Consider the following 22,871-nt stretch of genomic DNA (forward strand, 5'->3'; position numbering starts at 1 on the left):
TGTCTAGCATGTGTTGAGGCACAGGGTTCTATTCTCAGCACCACATATAAATAAATGAGTAAAATAAAGGTCTATCAACATCTAAAAAATGTAAAAGAAAGAAAAGAGAAACATTAAACAAATAAATTGTCATTCACTGAGTTCCTTAAAGCAGACACACCATGTTTGACAGTTTGTGTCTGGCTATATATGGCATCTGAGTAATACACAAGAATAGTAAGATACATTGTGAACTAGTTTCAGGAGGAAATTACATTTACTTCCTTGAGATATTCAGTACAGCTTAAATCTGAGGTATTCTACCAACAAAATTTGAGTTAAAAAATAAAGATACCAGAAACATTTCATCTCAATTTTAGGACTTATTTTCCATAAAGAAATTTCTTAAGCTTATATGCCACCACACTCACATTTAAATGACAAAATTCAAAGCAGAAACCACAGGTTTCTTTCTCATCCCTTGCAAAAATAATGACTCTTCACCTCTAAATATTTCAGTGTTTATTTCCAAAGAACAAGCACAGAATAAAGATAATGGTATAATTATTAAATTCTGGATATTTGACTTTGATGCAATTCTATTATCCTATGTGAAATTTCATTTTCAAATGTTGCAAATTGTAAGGAAGGCAGACTTTTAAAATGACTTAAATAGAGGGAAAGGGTAGTATGATTAGGCAGGGCAGGAGATAATATTGTAAGGATTGTGTGAACTTCAGAGTCTTCAGTTTATCTCAGTTAACCCTCAAAAAATCTCTCCATGTCTGACCACAACTGAGGTCAGTTCATTGGTACCTCTCATTAGATAAAGTTCCGGTAGGAAGGAAAGGGACAGCTTCCTTATAAAGATTGGAATTAATGTTGGTCTCATCAATCCATGCAGAGCCAGAGAAGAATAGATAGACTTGTTCCAACAGCTTATACATACACTAGAAAAACAGGCCGTTTCTTGTCCAGTCAAGGGAAGCAGTTCTGCAAATGGGTTTCAAATGACGCAACAGCAATAAGAAATCAGAAACACTTCCCCATTGTCATAAGCTGTCCTTGGACCCTGAACCTAAGATCACTGGGCTCTACCATTTATGGAGTCTACTGAGCAGCATAATTCCTCTTGAGTCTGCCACGTCAGACTCAAGCACTCAGGAGTGGGCTTCCCAGACAAGAAGAATCCACAGTTCCTTAAAAGATCTGCATTTTAAACATATTTCTGCTTCCTAACTCAACTACGAAATGATAATCAAATTGAATCAGTCAGCTTTGTATCTATGGTCATGGTATCAATTATTTCAAGAGAGTCTAATGATTGAAAGAAAACATAGCATCATGTCAGAGTGCTTAGAAGATGTAGATCACAAAGAAGGCATTGCCATAGCAACCCTTCTACTAATTACCAGGGTAATTCCAGAGTAAAGCAGAACCCACTAGAACACTGTGGCCAATCTCATAGAGAAAATTCCTAAGGAAGAGGCGTGTGATCCAATGTGTGCTGTTTTGATTCAACCTGCCAGATTCCATTTTCTCTCTCTAAAGTCTGAACATTAGACAGGTGAGGTGGCCGGTGCCTATAATCCCAGCTACTCAAGAGGTTAAAGGATATTTATGTTAAGCCTGAACAACACAGTGAACCACCAACCCCAACCCACCCCTGTTTTTTTAATTAAAACTTTTTTTAAAAATCTGAACATCAATTCTGTCCTATGATCCATCATTTTTTTCATTTCATTCCCCCAATCTTCTGCTTTTGTTTTTTTCTGTGTAAACATTCTAAGTTTATTTGCTCTAATGTAAGGAATTGTTTAAGGAGTTTTCTAAGAAAACCGTCCATATTAAATGAAAATAAAGCTATTTTTCATAATTCAAAAAAAAAATAAAATAAAATAAAATAAAATAATCCCCATAGTAGATACCTTGTACAACTGTTCCTGTTTTCCTTCTCCTTTCTTTCTTCCCTTTTCCCTCAAGCCAGAGTGAGATTCTACAGTAAGGAAAGGGATAGCTGCTGATAAAGTTATCAAATAAAACAATTATTGGTAAAAGTTTAATTTTAAAGGTTACAATGAAGGTATTAATCTACTGGAACTGAGCAAATTAATAACATATAAAAGCAAATGGAGATTCCTTCTTAGATCAACAACAACAATTTAATGCTTCAAATCCAATGTACATCAATGCCTTTTCAATTCCTTCCATGTTTTTTTCTAACGTTTGTGAGATGCACACACTAAGTCCTGACATTGGGTAGGAAAGGACCCTAAACAATGCTAGCAGATGTCCAATGTGTTTGCATAATGCACTGATATCCAAAGGGGTCTTGTATTTATCACTGCTTCAGATAGCCTATAAATGTAACTGAACTAAAAAAGGAAAATGAGTAACAGGAATACTTAGACATTAACTTTTGCCTCCTAAAATTTCCAGCCTCCAAAGATCAACACTGTATAGAATCTATCCCAAAAATTAGAATTGATGGTACTTGGGGGATAGACTGCCAGCATGTATCTTTAATTTATAATTATATTGGGAATGAATATGAAGTATCTCTGGGAATGCCAAAGAAGAGAAAAACTTTAGCCTGGTAGCATAAGTATCCTTATTTGAGAACATATAGATAGCAGATTAGATCTACTGCTGTATTGTAATGAAAATGTGAACTGTGAAGTCAAGATTGCCTTGGTACAAATCCCAGTTCCATGCTTTCCTAGCTATTAAATATTGAACAATTATTAACAAGTCTGGCCCCATTTTCCTTTTCTACAAACTGGGACTATAATATATCCTTAGTTCATAAGATTATGATGAGAATTAAATAAACTAATATTTGTAAAATGCCAGATATTGACAGCAATATGTAAGTACTTACTTTTGGGGGGGCAGGTTTACTGGGGACTGAACCCATGGGTGCTTTACCACTGAGTTACATCCCCGGCCCTTTTTCTTTTCTTTTCTTTTCTTTTTTTTTTTTTTTTGAGACAGGTTCTCACTAAGTTGCTTAGAGCTTCACTAAATTGCTGAAGCTGGCCTTGAACTTGCAATCATCCTTCCTTAGTCTGCTGAGTCACTGGGATTAGTAGTGCATCACCATGCTCTGCTGTAAGTGCTTTTCTTTTTTTTAAATTTTATTTATTTTTATTTTTACAGACTGCATTTTGATTCATTGTACACAAATGGGGTACAACTTTTCATTTCTCTGGTTGTACACTATGTAGTTACATCATTCGTGTAAACATACATGTGCATAGGGTAATGATGTCTGTCTCATTCTACCATCTTTCCTTCCCCTGCCCACTCCCCTCCTCATTTCCCTCTACACAAGCCAAAGCTCCTCCATTCTTCTCTTACCCCTCTGCCCACCCCCATTATGTATCATCATCCACTTATCAGAGAAAACATTCAGCCTTTGAATTTTTTTAGAATTGGCTTATTTCACTTAGCATGATATTCTCCAACTCCATCCATTTACCTGAAAATGACATAATTTTATATTTCTTTATGGCTGAATAATATTCCATTGTGTATAAATACAAGTTTCTTTATCCACTCATCTATTGAAGGGCATCTAGGTTGGTTCCACAATCTAGTTATTGTGAATTGAGGTGCTATAAACATTGATGTAACTTTGTTGCTGTAGTATGCTAATTTTAAGTCCTTTAGGTATAAACAGAGGAGAGGGTAATTGGGTCAAATGGTGGGTCCATGTGAAATAAGAACTGATGTTCTTAGAACAGAATTCAAGGTAAATGTCAATTTGACAGTTAGAAATATGATGAAAAAATAATGGAGAAAGCCAAATAATAGCAATAGTCTAACAGTTAGAATTTTTTTATCTGCAATTGATAGAAACCCTACTCATAACTAGTTTTATCAATAACAACAAAAAATCTTAAAAGATCCAGTTCTCAAATATGGCAAAAGAGATGTTGGATATCAGGCAACAAAGGGTAGTGATCTCTAAGAAATGCAAAACAAATGCCATGATCCTAAATTGCTGAAGTTACTGTCTTAAGAGTTTCCAGGCCATACAACAAGGAGAGAAATCTGAGAAAGAGCAAACACCTTGTTTTCAAGAAATGGAGCTGAAAGAACAAGGAGAACAAACTGGCTAGAGTTCATAAGATAAAATATTAGAGAGGTGATAGCTATAGAGAAAGAACCCTGGGGAGCTGCAGAGGGTCCCTTTTGACTACCGCACAGAGTACTCATCAGTGCATGCATATAAGGCAACTACTGTAGAGCAAACTATCTGATAGCTTTACAGAGATTAGTACGTATACAGTGCTAGAATTAGTGCCTGTTTCTCTCAGACTGGAAAACCTCATAATTCATATTTTATAAGGTACTTGAAGACACTTGCATCAGTGATAGGGAATTATGAACCCTTAGTCTAGACTTCAGATTAAATGTGCTCTTGCCCTTCCTACTAACCTTGCAATGAAGAAATATGATTAAACTCTTTTCAAGAAACTTAAATGTGGCCTAGGATATTCACAGGAATATAAAAATATCCAGGATCCAAAAAGGTAAAATTCACACTAGATAACTAATACAAAATTAACAGTCATATAAAGAGGCAGGAAAGTATATGCCTTAAGCAGAAATATCAATTAAGAGATTCAGAATTGACATAAATATTAGTATTAGCAGATAAGGATGTAAAAAATTGTTATAACTGTATTCTATGTGTTTGAGAAGCTAAGTAAGCATGAAAGATATTAAAAAACTATAAGTCAAACTCCTAAAAATTAAAACTAAACACCTGAGATTTAAGATTCACTGATTGGTATTAACAAGTACACGTCTTAGAAACTTTGAAACAGAATTTCTAGCAGCACCATACTCTCCCTTTTTCCTTATTAAATAATTTAGCTTTTTTGGTCTTAATATAGTAAATCTCAATAACCACTTCCTAAATCAAAGTTTTTCCTAGAATCTTGTAGGGTATTAACATTTCATCATAGAAACTGGGCTTGCCTATAGAAAATAAGGGGACAGTCCTTTTGGGATATTCAAAGTTATTCTATTTGTTAAATTCTAGAAAGAAAAGTTAGTGTAACTGTCATGGATATTATCAACTTTCAGGCCATATTAATTCATCTCAGTCTTTTCTAACAGACTGGAACTAATGTGTAACACTGAGGGAGGGCAAATTAAGGTTTCTCATGATGAATTTTAAAGGAAATCTTGAAGGATGCTGACTTTTTCATTATTCATTTACTATCTGTTATTTTTTAGTGTGTGGGTCAAGATGGGAGGAAGGGGATGGAGGTTGATTTGACTTTTGCTCTTTTAGAATTATTTATCTCAAATATGAAATTAGGTATTGCTAATAAGAAGAAAATGGTGGGAGTTCAGGCACAGTACCTTGAAAATCAAGGAGATATTTTTCTTGTAAGTTTAACTTTAAAGTGCCCACACATAACTGCATGGGTAGTCAATTTGTTTGTTCTATTTATCATAAGGTGACCATAACTTTGGGAAAAAATACAACATTTTTACCTCAGGTCACTCCCAGTCTCCACAGAGTGAAATTTTAAAACTATATTCTTACCAAAAAAAAGTCATGTTTTGTTTGAAAGTTAGATAAGACAGGAGAGCTAAGTCTTAATCTCAGCATGCAAATTTTGCATTTATTGTGTTAGGGAGTCAAAAGCAATATGTATCAGCTGAGAGATGTCCAAAAGTACAGACTGTTAAAAATATGCCACCCTAATCCTTAAGTTCCTACTCACAGAGTATGTATACAGCCTGTGAGGGGGAATCTTAATTGATCATATTAATTCTATGGCATCTAAGAAAACAGCAGTCCCTCTAATGGTGCATGGCAGCTCAGCCTCCTTGTTTACAGTTCAGAACATGAAGAGCTGGGGGTGGTGGCAGAACAGGCAGATGGGGACAGAAAAAGGCAGAGAATGTGAGATGGTGGCAAAAGCCTAGAACACAGCATCAGTAAACCTGCGATATCCTGTTAGCTATGCCACTAATTTTCAGTGACCTGGAACATGTCCATTTTCTCTCTGGCTTCCATTTGTATCATAAACAATGAAGGTGTTAGACAAAGGGTTTCTGAAGACCTTTTTAGCCCCAAGATTCAATGATTCTTTAGTATTACATTAACCCTCTCTGACAACAACTCTATTTCTACCTTCAGAAGTATGAGAACTCATAACCTTTTATAGTTCTATGGCCACTTCAGTGTACGAGGTGATTTTCAGTTATATAATGTTCTTTGATACTACAGTGGGTATGTTTATACCCAGTTGATAGATGAAGAACCTGAGGGGCAGAGAATAACTTTATTGAATATTTACTCAATATGCTAAGTATGTTGCAAGGATCATCTCCTTTAGTCTTCACCATGAGGCTCTGAGAACATTTATGATAGATAATATAATTTACACTTTACAGATGAGGACATTAAGGCACAAAGAGGTTCACTGATTTGTCCATGGTCACCTTGGTGATACTGCCTAGGTTTTAGAGTCTTGTACTCTACGATGCTTCTCATAAGAACACAAATGGAGTTTTGCCTTTGGGTATGGGAGGTAAGGACAGGAGGAAAAACATCAAGTATCAGGGAAAGCATAAACCTGCTTTGGGCAGGCAGACTCTTGGCAACACTGTGAATACAATTTATCTTCATTGCCTTCTGACATCTTCATCTCTGCCAAGTCCCCTGTACCAATCAAGCAAGACTTATTTCTACAGGCTTTATTCTCTTAAGTTTAAGGAATTAGTAAAAACGTTCCCAGAGCAGTTTCAGAGTTCCAATCCTCACCAGCCAGGTGGGAATCTTTAAAAGCCTCATCTTAAAGCATTAGATTGAAGTGATGTAACTTAGATTTCTTAAGCTTTCCAGGTGCTTATTCTTATGTGCATCCAAGGTTCAGAAAACATTGTTCTTAGTTTTGGCTACACATTGACATCATCTGAGGAGCTTTTAAAACTTAGCAAGTCAATCTTCAGAAATTCTGATGTAATTGGTCTGGGGTATAATCTTGACCTTGAGATTTCTATAAGCTCCCAAGTGATCTTACTGTTGATCCAGGGTAGAAAATCATGAATCTAGTCATAAGGCTTAAGATCTACTACAGACTTCACCACATCCTTACCAAAGCTAAATAACCTTTTGTAAATAACAGTCCTAGACATCATTTCTATGTCTTAAAAATAGATAATACATTGTGGGTTTATCTGGTAATTAAACAAGATTTGGAAAGGGCTAATATTTGGCCTATAGTAAGTGTAAAAATAGCTATGAGAAGTTACTATGCAGAATGAAATGTATCTGATAAACCAAGTCTTACTATGAAAATGTTCTCAAATTTTAGCATGCATCAGAATCACAGAATCCTGGGTAGGCTTATTAAAATATAGATTGCCTCTCTCCACTATTATTGAAGACTCTTGTGGGACCAACAATGTGCAATTGTAATAAGTTCCCAGGTGATCCTTATGCTGCTGTTTTAAGCATTACGCTTTGAGTAACACTGTAATACATTATTAGCTTTAACAGTTTCAGGTTCCCCTCTGAAAAGAGTATTGATACTTTAAGATGCTCCAAGGGTGTTATAATAGTGGCACTTAAGATACTTCAGTTAATAAGAGTGGGAAGATATTTTGGGGTAGGAAATATCCTTGCAGGAAACTGAATATGTCATTTAATTTTACGGTCAATTTTTGTCAGCTTCTCTGGGGGTATTTTTCAAAGAAGGAGACAGATCAGAGTCTGCTGTGAATGGGATTTGTTTACAGAGTAGAGGCAGTTTCAGAATTTTTTTCCAGTACTATTCATGAGAGCTGTCCATTCCCCTCCTCCATACTCTCCTCAGTTTGAAGAATATGCCACTAAAGTGGGACATCTTCAATGAAGGGTTGAATTCATGTCTAAACAGATGTTAAGTCTTATAAAACACATTGAGATGGCCGGGATCTGATTATTTCCCACTGAAAAGAAAGAAATGAAGATATTTCCCAGTGTAACTAGCTAAGTAATGACAAATGAATCAAGATAGGAAGATTTGTATCCAGCCCTGACAGCTGCTGAGGTAATCACTTCATGAGAGCTAAGACGGGCTTGACTGGCAAAGCTTACTCCTTACATACTCCTCCCACTAAGCCCTGGCCTTCCAACTCCAATCAACATGATTTCTGGGCAGTTGGCCTCATTCATGATAACTCCTACCCCAGTCAAAATTTACTTAGGCTTAATTTTTATTTCTCTAGTACCTGGCTAGGGCAAGGCAGTTGACTTGCTGAATTTGATTAGATAAATTCACACTAAATGTTGTTTATACTCTTTAATGGAGTCTTTATTTCAAGGAATTGTCATGGAAATAAATAACCTAAAGGAACGAAACATCAAATAGTGGAAAGGCAGACATGGGGCCTGGTGGCAAATAATGCTTAATTTGCTTTATTTTGGAGGGTACCAAGGATTAAACTCAGGGACACTCAACCACTGAACCACATCCCCAGCCCTATGTTGTATTTTATTTAGAGACAGGGTCTCACTGAGTTGTTTAGTGCCTCACTTTTGCTGAGGCTGGCTTTGAACTTGCAATCCTCCTGCCTCAGTCTCCAGAGCTGCTGGGATTACAGGCCTGTGACACCATGCCCGGTTAATTTGCTTTGATGTGTGACATGGTGGTTATGGTGGTGGCATTTGAACCATTCCTTACATTGTACCCTTTCCATCTTTGAAACTAGGTAAGAAAATTTGGTTGTAAGTAGTATGTGGGCAAAGGGTGCCAAAACTATCTATGAGAATAGAGAAAATAGGGAGACTCTTAGAAGCTTAGCTCCTTGATGGTTGGCTTTGACCTTAGAAAGATCACTCAGTAGCTTCACTTCTCGATGGCCATCTATAAAAAATGTTAATAATATCCTGCCCTGATTCCCTCTTTATACTTTCAAAAATGAATTTTCATGGCACATATGAAAGCATGCTACAAAGTAGCAGGCAGTAGAAAAATTCAAGTTTTTTTAATTATTAAATAATAATTATGATGATAAAATAATAGTGCCATAAAATAGTGCCATGAGAAATAGATTAAGGATTAAAAAATTCTTACACCGTAAGACAATTATATTGAATTGTTAAAATGTGCTCTTTTGATGCAGTCAAATTAAATATGATATTATTATTCTTATATCTTGGAGCCAAAAAAGCTCACTGATTTAATGTGGATAAGCATAGTTACCAGGCATGTCCTATTATGCGTCTTAATTTCCCCATCTATTCTATGAGGGGACAGGAGACCAGGACATTCATAGTTTGCTCAATTTTCTGGGAATTCATAGGAAGCAAAGAAGCTCAAGAAGAAGTTGACTTCTACAGCTTCATTTCCTATCCAGAAGGTATAGCCCCAAAACCAGAGAAGAAACAGCAACTCTGTAAGGGAGGGTCTGTACTTAGGAAGACTACTGGAGAATCCTGAGTGTCCTGATGCCTACTTTCAAATGAGATTTTAGTGGAAGATTCCAAGTTCCAGAGACTCTCGAGGGCAGTGAGATGCTGGACTACACCCACTCATAGTTACTGGCAGTAAGTACGAAATTATTGTTCAGTACATATCAATTATTCCAAGGATGTGAAATGATTTGGGATCACTTCAATTTGATTCATCCCACAGGCGAGGAGAAGCAGATTATAGCAGTCTTGTATTTGCTCTGGTATTAACAGTTCTCAGCCCCTACCTCCCAGTACAAATTAAATGAGCATAGCTTGTTCATGTGAAGAAGGTTTAAGAAAATGAAACTCCCGTGTTTAGCCCCAAAGGTCATAATTAACAGGCGACTAGCCTCAGAAGAGCAGTGACTTCTAGTTGGTCAGACACTGTTGTAGCACACCATGCTCCAGGAGAAATATAAAAGGGCTGCATCGAGGAGATGACTACCCCTGTAAAAGGTGAGCATCAAAGGTCATTCCATTGTCGCTTTAGGGGTCAATTTAGGGAATGAGGTAGTACTGGTAGTTAACAGTGTCTCAAAAATGATTATCTCCACTAAAAAGAGGGATGCTTCAGACAGTATTTACCTTATATACAGAATCATTACAATTTCCTATTTAAAAATGTCTCATACTCCTTGCAATTATCTCTTGTATTCTACTTCAGTGCTTATCATAAGCACTACCCACTTCCTAAGGTCACAAAATAAGAAGCAAAGCATCTAGTGATTAAAAGCCAAGGTTCCAGTAGGGACTAGGCCATTTACTAATTCTTTATTCCAACCAAGTCATTTAATTTCTGTAAATGCAGTTTCCTCATCTGTAAAAAATACTTCAGAATGGTACCTTCATTAAAAATTTTTTGTGATGATAAATGAGATGACATTTATTAACACAATATACTACACAGGAAAATGCTAAAAGATAATAGTAACAATTATTACCTGCAATTCAAATTGTCTTGCAGATTTCCCAAAATTTCCACGAATTTGGGAGATGCCCATTTTTTCAAAGACAGTTTGGCAGAAGGTTAACAGCGTAGGTTTTGCATTCAAATAGATTTGGGGATAAATCCAGGCTTTCTCATTCCCTACCTCTGAGAATCCAAGTTACTCTACTTCTTTAAGCCTTAGGCCCAGCTTCTTTATAATATAGGCAAATTATCTTACATTATGGAACTGTTGTGAAATTTATGTCTGTGACATGTCTGGTATATATACTGTAATCACTCAGCAAGTGTTAAGTCTATTCTTGGAAAAGCAATGGACACTGACAGATGATGTGATGGAGTATTATTAAAAGTAGGTCAATAGATGTTAAAAGAAAAATCTGGAACACTGGAACAAACTTATGCCTTCTGAGCCTGAAATGGGATGTAGATACTCTAGAACAGAGATAATGGACAAAATGTACAGACGCTTTGCCATAAAAATCTTAACACATGATAGCTGGGCATGGTGGTGCACACCTGTAATTCCAGCAGTTGGAAGGCTGAGGCAGGAGGATCATGAGTTCAAAGCCAGTCTTAGCAAAGGCAAGGTGCTAAGCAACTCAGTGAGACCCTGTCTCTAAATAAATACAAAAGAGGTCTGGGGATGTGACTCAGTGGTCGAGTGCCCATGAGTTGAATCTCTGGTACAAAAAAGAAAAAAAATTTGCACACCATAATACAATAGGAAGCACTGGGCATGGTATATAGCATTGGGGGTCAGATAATGCACAAGACAGGATATTTAGGGTTTTTCCCCTGCTCACTGTGCCTGAGAACATCCCAATACCAAAAAAAAAAAAAAAATATATATATATATATATATATATATATATATGCTTTAAGTAGAAAGGGCAAAACATTAATTAATTAATTATAAACAAAATAGAAAATCCCCTGTTAAGGTGACAAATAGAAAAGTACCAAGAAAGTTAAATTGGTTCAACTCAAATTAAGCATAAGAGTAATTTATCATTTCATTAACCAGTGAATACATTCATCACTCATATACACTCTCATACATGGTAGGAAACATCATAAATTGTGAATACTAAGTGAAGAAGTGTCTCTAAAATTGCACTTTGTTTAGTTGGGCAAAATAAATAAAGATACTCCTGGGGAAATGACAAGTAATACAGCTGGTCATCAAATGCTCTCCCCCGATGATTATGGCCTACCAGTCTGTTCTTTACAACATAATGACTTTGGTGTGCCCAACACCATAAGTTAGGCTCTCATCTTCTACTGGCCTAAAAGTTATTTTCATGATTAAACAAAACTTTTAACTTATTTATTTTCACTTAATTTCTTCCAGTTATTAAAGGGTTGTTGTTTTAAGAGAAAAGAATGAAAACACTTAACCAGAACTTACAGTAATTTTTAAGAAAACTTGGATTGGTTCATTTTGTTATTTTGCTTGGTTGTGTTAAAAATACAGTCCAAGATTCTGGGAAACCAATCACATGGAAAAATGTAAATGACATCAATACCATGCAAATTGACCTTCCTTTAAAATATGGCCTAACAAGTGTTATTAATAGGAGAAACATTAAAAAAATATGTTTTAGACTTTCATTTGAAAGTACAAAAATTTAGATTCTTCTGGGAGTCTTATATTTAACAGAGAACATTTTAAAATGAGGAAACCTTAATTTTTTGTGTTAATATTACATAATTTTTCTAATTATATAAGAAAATTATGGATAAAATATACTTTTTTAATTTAAGGAATTCAAATAGTAGTCATTAAATTACAGGGTAAAAATCTATATTTAAGAGCTGATGAACACAGATTAAAAGTCAACTGCATTTCTGCTTGGATAACAAAAACAAACTTAAAACAGAAAATGGATTTTCCATTGTGTGACACTGCATGAGGTGTTTTTGGCTATGTAAATATATTAAGTAAACATGCTTTCCCTGCTTTTATTATTATGAATCACATTATCAGAAACCTACTTTAAATTAAAAACAAATCAAAACATAACATCCTATACATTCTTCAAAAAGGACATTAATCAGAAGGACTTTGGTGATGGATTTTTGATCTAACATATTTAATGTAAAAGAAAATAATGGGACTTTTGATAAATACATCTACAAAAACATATCCCTCAAACGTTTACACATAATATACAGAACTATAAAATTTGTCAATGTGGAAAACCCCTGGCATTTCTTAATGTACTGGAAAGTACAGAAAGGTAAAAGAAAGCATTATACACAAATAGTGGATAAACATTCTGGCATAATATAGTGTTTTAGGGTAACTGGAGTGCAATTTACCTCTATGTACACACAAAGAATGTTTCAAGTGAAGGAAATAGCACCAGACATTAAATTACACTTGATCATGAAGAGAAGCAAGTCTCTGTGATAGTTCATCCTGGAGAAAAATAAATTACAAATTACCAGGACAGTAACAAATATAAGTCAATAATACTTTAAATACCTCATGTTTTAAATAAGATTTAAAATCTTACTTAAAAATTGACACATAAACCAACACTAAGAGTTTACTTTTTCAAAAGAAACAGAATAGAGAGGAAGTAATGAAGGGAAACAAAATCAATCTGTAAATGAAACATATGCAAATAGAAAATACCCATCTTCAAAGCTAAAGGCTTATTACATTTTGCCAATTCACAATGATGTAATAATATAGTAGAAGCATACTCTTTATAAAAGAAAAAAAGGTGAATATGCATTCACTTACGTATAAATGTAAGCATGCTTAATTTATATAAAATATATATTTCTTAAGTTATTTATTTAAATACATTGAGGACCTCCCAATCAAATTACAATTCAACCTCTACCTGTTCTATCAAAGCAACACTTGTGCTGACAGAACTGGTCTGACCCTGTGGAAATTCCATATTGAGATCAAGTTTAAAAATCAATTTAAAAATAATAAGTGTTAGTACAGGTATTTTATAATAAACAGTAAAGTAGATGTTGCAAACTTGAATACTGCATCTTACATGTTACCTTAATTTAAACAAAATTAAAAGATTCAACTTTATAAATGCAAATAGAGCTTAGACATTTTCAGACTCTTCACCTAAGGGTAAATGAATTTACTAAATTTTAAGTATTTTTGTTAAGCCTTAACAGTCATCTATGTGGATGGTAGTTTTATGATAGTGAAACTAATAAAAGACAGAAATACTGAGAGTACTGGTGACTGAATTAGAGCAAATAATATTCCATGCCTATGTAATTAATGTGAAAATGAATCCTAATATTGTATATGACTAAAATGAGCTAATAAAAATGATAAAATAAAACAACAACAAAGTGAAAGAGCACAAAACCTAAACTTTATCTCTATTCTCAAATACTGTAAACCATATTTTAAATTTATTAACCTGGGTTCTACTTTACTAATGATTCATTAGTGATTGAAAGAGTTGATAAACAAAATTACATTCTAATCAGATATTACCTTAGACATTAATATTTATCAACTCTATTTTCTAGGTATTTTTGAATCTTCTCCTCCCATAAGAATAGACTGCATGAACTTCATTTTAATCTATCTATTTTTGAAGATAAAGTCTAAAATATTAACTTCTCCTAGTGTTAATCTTTTATCTTAGAAAAATATTTTTATTCTTTACAACTGTGATTTTAAAATAAATATAACCTGATATGTGTTACATATGTATAATGGTCAATTAATTCCCTCCAAACATGAAGGGCATGAAATAAACAGCTCATATCAGACTTCCCAATTCCAGTAATAACCATCTGCAATGCTGTTGTCTTTTGAATTCCATGGACATTTTACACATACTGCTAAGTTTGTAGGACTCAAAGTGGACTAATGACTCAATGACCTGATCATAGATGATTTTTTGCAAACTCCTTTCTTAAAGAACCATGCAGCCTCCTTCGATCATCTTCCTTTTCTCCATCATCATATACTAAATGAGTATGTCTTCAGAAAATTTTAAGAGAAGACTAGGATGATAAGAAGGTCACATTTCTATGAGCATGGTAAGCAAGTAGATGACTACCAAAAGGCCCTTGGAACACTAACTCTAAAGTAAAAATTCCTAATTCTTACCAATGGTGGTAAAGACAAACATTCTCATTCACACTAAGGAATTTCAGAATTTCTAGATATTAAATCAAGAGCACCTAAAAGCATCTGAATAACTTCTTACCCAGTTTAATCTGCCATTTCTTGAAGCAGGATATCTACTGGGTTCTAGAATAAGAAAATGAGAACTTATATATTTTGTTGTTGTTTTATTTTATCATTTTTATTAGCTCATTTTAGTCATATACAATATTAGGATTCATTTTCACATTAATTATATAGGCATGGAATATAATTTGTTCTAATTCAGTCACCAGTACTTCCCCTTCTTCCTCCCTTTCCCTATTCCCTTCCCTCTTCTGATTTTTTTTCTATTTATTTATAGGTTTTTAAAAATTAGTGTCTTATAGATATATGTAAAGGTGAGATTCACTGGGTTATAATTCATATATGTACATAGGAAGGTTAGGTCAGATTCATTTCACAATTCTTCCCTTTTTCCACCCCTATTCCCTCCACCCCCATTTTCAACTCTACTGATATCCCTTCTATTTTCATGGGCTTCACCCCTCTTTTTGTTTCTATTTTGATTTAGCTTCCCCATTTAAGTAAACATTTAAGCTTTGTATTTCTGGGTCTGGCTTATTTCACTTAGCATTATTGTCTTCAATTTAATCTGTTTACTGGAAAATACCATAATTTCTTTATTCTTTATGTATAAGTAATATAGGATTATATAAAATGTATAATATACATATATATCATATTTTCTTTATCCATTCATCTGTTTATGGGCACCTACATTGGTTCAATAGCTTGGCTATTGTGAATTGTGCTTCTACAAACATTGATGTAGCTTCCTCCCTACAGTATGCTGATTTCAGATTTTCTGGATATATACTGACGGAGGAGGATAACTGAGGTCATATAGTGGTTCCATTCCTAGTTTTTTGGAGGAAACTCCATACTGCTTTCCAGAGTGGTTGCACTAATCAACAGTCCCACGAAAAATGAGTGTACCTTTTTCCCTATATACTTGCAAACATTTATTATTTGCATTATTAATAACTACCATTCTGACAAGGAATGAAATCTCAGTGTAGTTTTGATTTGCATTTCCCTGAAACTGCTAGGGAATATTTTCTTCATATATTTATTGACCATTTACATTTCTTCTTTTGAAAAATGCCTGTTTAGAGAACTTATATTTTAACAAAATTTTCTTTTTGTGTTTTTTTTTTTTTTTGGTTTTGATTAAGCTTTAAAAAAGGGGAATTGATCTACATTTTTTTAAAAAGATAGCACTGGCGATCCAAGATGGCGGCCTAAAGGGAGACTGCACCCCCTGTCGCTCCAGAACCCAGGAGTTAAGAAGGGGAGGCATTGAGAGTCTCGGACTGAAATAGAACCACGGGTGAGTCTGCCCACTGGGTAAAGCTCGGCCCGGGGGGCAGGCCCAGATAGAGGTGGCTTATCGGAGCCAGGCAGGGCAGCTAGAGTCATCCACAGGCAGCCCTGCGCACTCCGGCGGTGGGCCCCGCCCACACAGCCAGCTTCTCCAGGTTCTCGGAACGGAACTGGCCCGCTAGTGAGAGCCTTTCTGACCAGAACAAGCTCCGAGTCCCGGAGCCAGTGCAGCTCAGCGTACTCTGGCACGCAAGCAGATTCAGGGTCCAGACAGGGCAGCCAGAGACTTCCCCAAGTAGTCTGGACCCCTGCAGTGGGAGGTGCCATTCAAGGCTAGCTTCTCGGAGCTGACCGCCCAGTGAGAGACTTTCTACATAGAACCAGCCACAAGCCCCCGAACCAACGGAGAGCCTCGATCCGCAAACAGCCTCTGGGATCATGGCAGGGCAGCCAGAAACCTCTTCAGGCGGCTCTGCCCACTCCGGCTGCAGGCTCTCTTCTCGGGGCGATCCAAGATGGCGGCCTAAAGGGAGACTGCACCCCCTGTCGCTCCAGAACCCAGGAGTTAAGAAGGGGAGGCATTGAGAGTCTCGGACTGAAATAGAGCCACGGTGAGTCTGCCCACTGGGTAAAGCTCGGCCCCGGGGGCAGGCCCAGATAGAGGTGGCTTATCGGAGCCAGGCAGGGCAGCTAGAGTCATCCACAGGCAGCCCTGCGCACTCCGGCGGTGGGCCCCGCCCACACAGCCAGCTTCTCCAGGTTCTCGGAACGGAACTGGCCCGCTAGTGAGAGCCTTTCTGACCAGAACAAGCTCCGAGTCCCGGAGCCAGTGCAGCTCAGCGTACTCTGGCACGCAAGCAGATTCAGGGTCCAGACAGGGCAGCCAGAGACTTCCCCAAGTAGTCTGGACCCCTGCAGTGGGAGGTGCCGTTCAAGGCTAGCTTCTCGGAGCTGATCGCCCAGTGAGAGACTTTCTACATAGAACCAGCCACAAGCCCCCGAACCAACGGAGAGCCTCGATCCGCAAACAGCCTCTAGGATCAGGGCGGGGCAGCCAGAGACCTCTTCAGGCGGCTCTGCCCACTCTGGCTGCAGGCTCTCTTCTCGGGGTGATCCAAGATGGCGGCCTAGAGGGAGACTGCACCCCCTGTCGCTCCAGAACCCAGGAGTTAAGAAGGGGAGGCATTGAGAGACTCGGACTGAAATAGAGCCACGGGTGAGTCTGCCCACTGGGTAAAGCTCGGCCCGGGGGGCAGGCCCAGATAGAGGTGATTTATTGGAGCCGGGCAGGGCAGCTAGAGTCTTCCCAAGGTAGCCTTCCACACTCCAGCAGTGAGCTCCTCCCACACGGCCAGCTGCACGGTGCAGGCCCACAGTGAGAGCATTTCAGCACAGAGCCAGTTCCAAATCGTGGAACCAGTAGGGGGCTAGGGGCAGTTTTCTTCGGATGAGCTGCTTTATCAGATTCCTCCAAGACATCAGGCTACTGAAGGCTAGGAGGTGATACACTGGAAATCTACCGGGACACTATAAGCCAATAGTGGAAAACTGCAATATCTCAGGGTCCCACTGACAACTGACCAATATGAGAAAACAAGGGAAGAAAATGTCCCAAACAAACCTAGATACTACATCAATAAAACCCAATGACAACACAGCAGAAGAAATGTCAGAAAGGGAGTTCAGAATGTACGTAATTAAAACGATCAGGGAAGCTAATGAGGAGATGAAAGAGCAAATGCAGGCATTGAAGGAGGAGATGAAAGAGCAAATGCAGGCATTAAATGATCGCACCAATCAACAGTTAAAAGACCAAATACGGGAAGCAAGAGATCATTTCAATAAAGAGTTAGAGATACTGAAAAAAAACCAAACTGAAATCCTTGAAATGAAGGAAACAATAAACCAAGTTAAAAACTCCATAGAAAGCATAACCAATAGGATAGAACACCTGGAAGACAGAACCTCAGACATTGAAGACAAATTATTTAATCTTGAAAGCAAAGTTGGCCAAACAGAAAAGATGGTAAGAAATCATGAACAGAATCTACAAGAATTATGGGATATCATGAAAAGGCCAAATTTAAGAATTATTGGGATTGAGGAAGGCTTAGAGAAACAAACCAAAGGAATGAACAATCTATTCAATGAAATAATAACAGAAAATTTCCCAAATCTGAAAAATGAAATGGAAAACCAAGTACAAGAGGCTTATAGAACTCCAAACATACAAAATTACAACAGACCCACACCAAGGCACATTATTATGAAAATACCTAACATACAAAAATAAAGACAGAATTTTAAAGGCCGCGAGAGAAAAGAACCAAATTACATTCAGGGGGAAAGCAATAAGAATATCAGCAGATTTTTCAATCCAGACCCTAAAAGCTAGAAGGGCGGGGAACAAAATATACCAAGCCCTGAAAGAAAACGGATGCCAACCAAGAATCTTATACCCAGCAAAACTTACCTTCAAATTTGACGATGAAATAAGATCCTTCCATGATAAACAAAAGCTAAAGGAATTTACAAAAAGAAAGCCAGCATTACAGAACATTCTCAGCAAAATATTCCATGAGGAAGAGATGAAAAACAACGATGCAAATCAGCAACAGGAGGCGCTAGCCTAAAGGACTAGTCAAATAAAGGAGAAACCAAATCATGTCAAAAACAAATATGAGTCAATTGACTGGGAATACAAATCATATCACAATAATAACCCTGAATGTTAATGGCCTGAGTTCATCAATCAAAAGACACAGACTGGCAGATTGGATTAACAAGAAAAATCCAACAATATGCTGCCTGCAAGAGACTCATCTCATAGAAAGAGACACCCATAGACTAAAGGAGAAAGGATGGGGAAAAACATACCATGCACACGGACACAGCAAAAAAGCTGGAGTATCCATCCTCATCTCAGATAATGTGGACTTCAAACCAAAACCAGTCAGAAGGGATAAAGAAGGACATTACATGCTGCTTAAGGGAAGCATAAATCAGCAAGACATAACAATCATAAATATCTATGCCCCGAACATTGGCTCATCCACGTACGTCAAACAAATCCTTCTCAATTCCAGAAATCAAATAGACCACAACACAATAATACTAGGCGATTTTAACACACCTCTCTCACCACTGGATAGATCGTCCAAACAAAAATTGAATAAAGAAACTATAGATCTCAACAACACAATCAGCAATTTAGACTTAACAGACATATATAGAATATACCATCCAACAAAGAACGAATACACTTTCTTCTCAGCAGCACATGGATCCTTCTCTAAAATAGACCATATTTTATGCCACAAAGCTACTGTTAGCAAATACAAGAAGATAGAGATACTACCTTGTACTCTATCAGATCATAATGCATTGAAATTAGAAATAAATGACAGAATAAAAAACAGAAACTTCTCCAATAACTGGAGACTAAATAATACACTATTATATGATGAATGGATAACAGAAGACATCAGGAGGGAAATAAAAAAATTCTTAGAAGTAAACGAGAACAAAGACACATCATATCAAAATCTCTGGGACACTATGAAAGCAGTACTTAGAGGAAGATTTATTTCATGGGGTGCATTCAAAAAAAGGAGTAGAAATCAACAAATAAACGTCTTAACACTACAGCTCAAAGCACTAGAAAAAGAAGAGCAGACCAATACCAAAAGTAGTAGAAGACAGGAAATAGTTAAAATCAGAGCCGAAATCAATGAAATCGAAACAAAAGAAACAATCGGAAAAATTAACAAAATAAATAGTTGGTTCTTTGAAAAAATAAATAAAATTGATAAACCCTTATCCACACTAACAAAGAGAAAGAGGGAGAAAACTCAAATTACTAAAATTCGGAATGAACAAGGAAACATCACAACAGACACGAGTGAAATACAAAACATAATTAGAAGCTATTTCGAAAATCTATACTCCAACAAAACAGAAAACCTCGAAGACATCAAAAAATTTCTAGAGACATATGAACTACCTAAACTGAACGAGGAGGACATACACAACTTAAATAAACCAATTTCAAGCAATGAAATAGAAGAGGTCATCAAAAGCCTACCAACAAAGAAAAGTCCAGGACCAGATGGGTTCTCAGCCGAGTTCTACAAAACCTTTAAAGAGCTCATTCCAATACTCCTCAAACTATTCCATGAAATAGAAGAGGAGGGAACCCTCCCAAACTCGTTCTATGAAGCCAATATCACCCTGATACCTAAACCAGACAGAGACACATCGAGGAAAGAAAATTTCAGACCAATATCCTTAATGAACATCGACGCAAAAATTCTCAACAAAATTTTAGCAAATCGCATACAAATATATATTAAAAAGATAGTTCACCACGATCAAGTGGGTTTTATCCCAGGGATGCAAGGTTGGTTCAACATTCGGAAATCAATAAATGTCATTCACCATATCAACAGACTTAAAGTTAAGAATCACATGATTATTTCAATAGATGCAGAAAAAGCATTTGATAAAATACAGCATCCCTTCATGCTCAAAACACTAGAAAAAATTGGGGTAGTGGGAACATTCCTAAACATTATAAAGGCAATCTACGCTAAGGCCATGGCTAATATCATTCTAAATGGTGAAAAACTGAAAGCGTTCCCCCTAAAAACTGGAACAAGGCAGGGATGCCCTCTTTCACCACTTCTATTCAACATCGTCCTTGAGACTCTAGCCAGAGCAATCAGACAAACCAAAGAAATTAAAGGGATACGAATAGGAAAAGAAGAACTCAAACTATCCCTGTTCGCTGATGACATGATTATATATTTAGAGGAACCTGGAAATTCCACCAGAAAACTTTTAGAACTCATAAGTGAATTCAGTAAAGTAGCAGGTTACAAGATCAATGCTCATAAATGCAATGCATTTTTATACATAAGTGATGAATCTTCAGAAAGAGAAATCAGGAAAACTACCCCATTCACAATAGCATCGAAAAAAATAAAATACTTGGAAATCAATCTAACAAAGCAGGTGAAAGACCTCTACAATGAGAACTACAGAACACTAAAGAAAGAAATTAAAGAAAACCTTAGAAGATGGAAAGATCTCCCATGTTCCTGGATAGGCAGAATTAATATCGTCAAAATGGCTATACTACCTAAAGTGCTATACAGATTCAATGCAATTCCAATTAAAATCCCAATGATGTACCTTGCAGAAATAGAGCAAGCAATTATGAAATTCATCTGGAAGAATAAAAAACCTAGAATAGCTAAAGCAATCCTCAGTAGCAAGAGCGAAGCAGGGGGTATTGCAATACCAGATCTTCAACTCTACTACAAAGCAATAGTAACAAAAACGGCATGGTATTGGTACCAAAATAGACAGGTAGATCAATGGTACAGAATAGAGGACATGGACACAAACCCAAATAAATACAATTTTCTCATACTAGACAAAGGTTCCAACAATATGCAATGGAGAAAAGATAGCCTCTTCAACAAATTGTGCTGGGAAAACTGGAAAACCATATGCAATAGAATGAAATTAAACCCCTATCTCTCACCCTACACAAAACTCAACTCAAAATGGATCAAGGACCTCGGAATCAGACCAGAGACCCTGCATCTTATAGAAGAAAAAGTAGGTCCAAATCTTCAACTTGTTGGCTTAGGATCAGACTTCCTTAACAGGACTCCCATAGCACAAGAAATAAAAGCAAGAATCAACAACTGGGATAGATTCAAACTAAAAAGCTTTCTCTCAGCAAAGGAAACTATCAGAAATGTGAAGAGAGAGCCTACAGAGTGGGAGAATATTTTTGCCAACCATACCTCAGATAGAGCGCTAATTTCCAGAATCTATAAAGAACTCAAAAAACTCTACACGAAGAATACAAATAATCCAATCAACAAATGGGCTAAGGAAATGAACAGACACTTCACAGAAGAAGATGTACAAGTAATCAACAGATATATGAAAAAATGTTCAACATCCCTAGTAATAAGGGAAATGCAAATCAAAACTACCCTAAGATTTCATCTCACCCCAATTAGAATGGCGATTATCAAGAATACAAGCAACAATAGGTGTTGGCGAGGATGTGGTGAAAAGGAACACTCATACATTGCTGGTGGGGTTGCAAATTAGTGCAGCCACTCTGGAAAGCAGTGTGGAGATTCCTCAGAAAGCTTGGAATGGAAACACCATTTGACCCAGCTATCCCACTCCTTGGTCTATACCCAAAGGACTTAAAATCAGCATACTACAGAGATACAGCCACATCAATGTTCATTGCTGCTCAATTCACCATAGCCAGATTGTGGAACCAACCTAGATGCCCTTCAGTTGATGAATGGATAAAGAAACTGTGGCATATTTATACAATGGAATATTACTCCGCAATGAAGAATGATAAAATTATGGCATTTGTAGGCAAATGGTCGAAATTGGAGAATATCATGCTAAGTGAGATAAGCCAATCTCAAAAAACTAAAGGACGAATGATCTCGCTGATAAGCGGATGAGGACATATAATGGGGGTGGGAGGGGTTAGCATTAGGTTTAGGGTTAGGTTTAGAGTTAGGCTAAGGAGAGCGGTAAGAATGAAGGAAAGAAGGACTGTATAAAGGGAAAAGGGTGGGAGGGGTGGAGGGGAAGGGAAAAAAAATAAACATCATTACCCTATGTAAACGTAAAAAAATAAATTAAAAAAAAATGCAGACAGGGTTTAGAAAAGCTTGTTTGTACTCTCAGAATAAAAGCATATGAGAACTATGTCCTTTAAAAAAAAAAGAAAAAAAAAGAAAAAGATAGCACTTTTTAAACAATACTTTTTTCTTACCACTAGAGGGAGCTGAATCATTTCTAAATATGACTTTCTGAATAACACTAAGGTTGTGTAAAATATACTAGCATTGAGATTGATATAATTTGAATTTCTGAGTAATGCAATTACCAAATTTATAAAGTACTATTAAAATCCGCTTTGCTTTTATGTA

Source organism: Sciurus carolinensis, chromosome X, assembly GCF_902686445.1.
Source record: "Sciurus carolinensis chromosome X, mSciCar1.2, whole genome shotgun sequence".
Taxonomy (NCBI): Eukaryota; Metazoa; Chordata; class Mammalia; order Rodentia; family Sciuridae; genus Sciurus; species Sciurus carolinensis.